General features: G+C 36.1%; 1 long non-coding RNA gene across 1 annotated transcript in view; it reads right to left on the reverse strand.

The window, feature by feature from the left end:
• The window catches only part of LOC110307404, a 72,171-nt gene that overhangs the window by 62,651 nt on the left and 4,663 nt on the right, over nucleotides 1–4,857 (reverse strand). Inside the window, exon 3 of the long non-coding RNA XR_002379382.1 lies at nucleotides 2,183–2,255. This is a non-coding gene — a long non-coding RNA (uncharacterized LOC110307404). The remainder of the gene's footprint in view (nucleotides 1–2,182; nucleotides 2,256–4,857) is intronic.

The following is a 4,857-nucleotide window of genomic DNA, read 5'->3' on the forward strand; positions in this document are numbered from 1 at the left end:
GTTAGCGAGAATTTTATTGAGGACTTTTGCATCTATATTCATAAGGGAAATTGGTCTGAAGTTCTCTATCTTTGTTGGATCTTTCTGTGGTTTAGGTATCAGAGTAATTGTGGCTTCATAGAATGAGTTGGGTAGAGTTCCCTCTACTTCTATTTTGTGGAATAGCTTGTGCAGAACTGGAATTAGATCTTCTTTGAAGGTGTGGTAGAACTCTGCACTAAACCCATCTGGTCCTGGGCTTTTTTTGGCTGGGAGATTATTTAATGAATGCTTCTATTTCTTTAGGGGATATGGGACTGTTTAGATCGTTAACTTGATCCTGATTTAACTTTGGTACCTGGTATCTGTTTAGAAATTTGTCCATTTCATACAGGTTTTCCAGTTTTGTTGAGTATAGCCTTTTGTAGAAGGATCTGATGGTTTTTTTGATTTCTTCAGGATCTGTTGTTATGTCTCCCTTTTCACTTCTGATTTTATTAATTAGGATGTTGTCCCTGTGCCCTCTAGTGGGTCTAGCAAAGGGTTTATCTATCTTGTTGATTTTCTCGAAGAACCAACTCCGAGTTTGGTTAATTCTTTGAATAGTTCTTCTTGTTGTCAACATCTTTTAAAATGAACTCTTTTATAATTGAATGTTCATTAATCAGGCAAAGATGTAGAAAATACAAGACAGCATCATGTATTTGACTGCAAGTTTATACATCTTGCTTTCCTTCACAATATTAATAATCCACCCAATTTTGACTCTTCCTAATATTTTATATTACCTTCCTGCTTGTTCTTTTATCCACTATAACATGATTTCTGATGATTCTAATTGTGAGGTCCTTTTCTGGCCTTTATCTTTTGGTCCTTTCTGCTGTATTTTCAATATGGAGCCTTACTCCCTATCCACTTGAGTTTGAGTTCAGAACTCTCTTCTTCTTCTTCCTGTTTGACTGCTTCTATTTTGTCTCCTCTTGAATCTTCTACAGCTTTTCATGATCTTTGGGGCATCTCATGTAATCATCTACCAATCAAATATGTTGACGGAAGCTCCTCCAAGCACTTAGCAGTTAATTCTCCTGCTTAGCACAAAAGGTTTGTCATGCAGGAAACTGATAGTTGGTGTATTAAAAAGGAAAAAAAAATGTTCCTGTACAAATTTCTATGTACAGCCCATATTTTCTACCTTAGTAAATGAACTGCAAGAAGGAATCTTAGAAGTATATAGTAAATGTATCAATACACTATTCATCACACATTCTTAATTTATCATGTAATCATCATTTTGAGAAATTAACCATTATTTCTAGTCTGTTCCTGAGGCCATTGTCTTAGTTTTGCTCATTATGTCTTATTTTGTCCTTTCTATTTTATTTATTTTGTAATTGCTCTTCCTTCTCTGTTCTTGGGCAAATCAAAGGCATCTGAACATTTACTAGGAAGGATTCCTCATAAATACCCAAATAAATAGTCAATTTCTGTGTTTGAACTCTTTTAACATCTTTGTAAAAATAGGGAGACAAAACCCAAGATTTATAATTTGGAGCAAAATCTCTCACAATTGATTCTTGCCACTCTGCCCACTCTGCAGTCATACCTCTCACAACTCAATGTTTACACCCCAGCAAGGACAATAGGATTTGTGAACTTCTATCACAACTCCTGCTTCTTTTCTCTGCTTTGTGTTTCTCCATATATTATTTGGGAAACTCTTTTCTCTTTCACCCTTGAGCTATTACTAAGAACTCAGTTCAGTGTCACTCTCTTCTAGCAGACTTTCGGGGCAAATGCTTCTGTGTCCCTTTGGGGTTGCGAAAGTGTTGCATAAATATTTGTTCAATGAATTACTCCACTTCATTTTGTTGATCTAGGCACTGGCCAATCTGAAGACATATCAGCATAATATTAGAATGACTTACTCATGTTAGCTAGCATCAAATTGGTGTGCCCCACAATTGTTTATTCCATGTGGACTAAAATAGAGAGGGATTTTTTTCTCTAAAAATTGCTCTAAACAATTCTGAAAAAAAAAAAAAAGAATCCTGGAACTAATCATTTATGTTCCTTGAAATACAAACAACAAACTAAGCCTGTGTTCAAGTCACTCGGTAAAATCCTGATTCAAGTAGGTCCTTTTTGTTTCTTTAGCAGCAATTTTTAACCAATTTACCTGCTTTTTAAATTAGCTTTCTCTTACCTTTTTTGTCTCTCTTATAAGTTGTCAATACCCTTGAGTGGGCATCATTTGTCCAAGTATTTTTCACAGGTCTCTGAAATAACCAAAAGGAAAAATGTAACCAAGTAGTTATCTTATTAAAGCCCTTTCCTGTTAAAAAAAATGATATGATTAGTTACTTTTGATAGCATAGGAACTTAACATCGTATGTTGACATATGAAAGCTTGTAGAAATTTCTATGGAAGTGCCAACTGTATCTCTTTGGAAGTTGAGAAATTGAAATTAAATTCTGACTAATGGGGGTAATTTAAACAGTTTATTCCTAAGCTTTGGAAATCAATTCATAATGACCTTCCCAGAAGCTCAAATTTTATATGCAAATATAATATATCATTGAGCAGCAGTTTAAATGTATAGAAACAAGCATTACCACTTACCCTTAATGCTTAACTAAGACTGAAGGCTTCAGCCATATATCTTCTTATTACAAAATATGTCATTGGTGGAAAATTTGACCTTTAATGTACTTTATGTACAACTTATTCATTATAGTGTATCGACAAGGGTCAGAAGTTTTGGGAAACCTATCTAAAAGCTTTCAGAGTTGAGAGTCTTCTAAGAATGAAAGTGAAAGCCTTTGCAGATGCCATGGTTAGCAAGGAAGGGGATGAGTAAAATTTGTATATTTCTTTTTGCTATTTCAGTTAGAATGAGAAGTTATTGCTACCAAGCAACAGATCTAAAGAGAATGCCCTGTCCTCTATTCTCATTATGAATTGGCCTACATACAAAACAACATATATAATGCATGTTTAAGCCATGCAATGTATCATTAAGGAAAATTTCCACGACAGAGTGATAGTGCTAAGAAAATCACACTAATAACAGCACTAATTTTATGGAAGCCTTATAGTTGAGCCACTTCCACTAAGGGAGAAATGAAGAAGCCCGTTATATTTTGCAATGACCTGTCATATTCTAACTATGAAGCTGAATGAATTCTGAAGTGCCCAAGGAAATGGATGTGCTGCAAATTGATCTTTTAATACTCTGTCTTTCACTTTCTCCTTTTGTATAAATGTTTTCTGTGAAAAGAAATTGTTTTCAATGCTTCCACATAATCACCTGTCTAGTCTAGTAACATGGCTCTTTTGAGAGTAAAATGGCCCTTGGGTTTGTATCACAGGAGGCAATGTTTTCTTTTCTTCCTTTCTTCTCTCACTTTCCTCTCTCTCTCTCCTCTCTCTCTCTCTCTCTCTCTCTCTCTCTCTCTCTCTCTCTCTCTCTCTCTCTCTCTCTCTCCTTTTTTCCTTATCTGTGGAGTATTGAAGAAGGGCAGTAAAAAAGTTATCCTCCTGTCCCCATGGCCATTCTTCTAGCTAATGCTAACTTAAAATTTAAAACAGGTGAAGCACTGGCCTGCTGTAAAAGATGCCTGAAGTGGCAGATGGTGGATCGTGTCAGGACCAGATTGTTCATGCCCAGTCTCATGTCCTTATGTATTTCAGCTGCTATTTTTCATTTGTTACAGCAATACCATTATCTTGACCAGTAATGCAGTTTCCCAGATATTTTGAAATCCTTAAAGCTTATTTTTTGGAGAGTCTGTGCTGGAACACCACCGGCTGTGCCTCATGTGCATTCTATTAGGCTAATGTAGGGTGGAAATAGCAAATTGACTTTGATAACGGATTTTCAAGTGTGCTCTTTGCGGATGAAATGCTGTTTCACTTATTATGATTTTTGCAGGCAGTAATTTATTTGTAAATGTCTTGACTGCACTTTAATGCCACTCTGTCTCTAGGGGTGAGTCTGTATTACAACGAGTTACAAAGATAACAAGGTTAGGAATACATCCTCACATGGTGGTCTTTGTCTATGGCCTGGTCTGAAACTTTCTTCTGTTGTGCCAACCTGACAGAAGCAATGACTCAACAAGCTATAGCAGCAGGAGGTTATGGAAGATGCCACATCCATTATATATGTGAGTTCCTTCCACAGGGAAGTCAGAAGCTAAAGTCAGACCATTAAGAAGGCTGTTTCATCTCTCTTCAACTGATATTGCTTTGGATTCATGAGGATGATAGGAGTGAAGAGTAGGAAAGCCCAGACATATCACCTTCAAGTAAGCAGGATCCCTGCCCATGGGCCTGTTTTCTTAACATGCTTCTGTTTAGGTGCTGTCATTCGGTTCTCAGAATAGTGATAATTTATCTTCACGTTAGTGGAGGAAGACATCATCCTGCCCAGAGTAAAGTAAACTTTTTATGTAACAGTCAGGTGGTTACAAGATCTTTCTTCTCTCCTATGACTACTTCTGTACTATTGTAGTGCAAGAGCAGCTACAGCTGCCAATAATATACAAATTAATGAGCATGTTAGATTAAAACTTTCATTTTTGAATAAAAGCAAACTCTGGAACCATTTGGTACAAATTTTTAGGTTAAGTGGAAGGTGGGTTTTGCACCTGTTTGCACACCATATTTATATATCATTTTGAGTCATTGTAAAATTACCCACCCCATGTAATCCAAGTTATTCCATACTATATTCCTTTTCTTTTTTTTCCCTCTATTTCTTTTTTTTAAATTTTTAATATTTTTATTACATATTTTCCTCAGTTACATTTCCAATGCTATCCCAAAAGTCCCCCATAGCGCCTCCCACTTCCCTACCCACCCATTCCCATTCTTTT

This window comes from Mus caroli, chromosome 12 (genome assembly GCF_900094665.2).
Source record: "Mus caroli chromosome 12, CAROLI_EIJ_v1.1, whole genome shotgun sequence".
In the NCBI taxonomy this organism is placed as follows: Eukaryota; Metazoa; Chordata; class Mammalia; order Rodentia; family Muridae; genus Mus; species Mus caroli.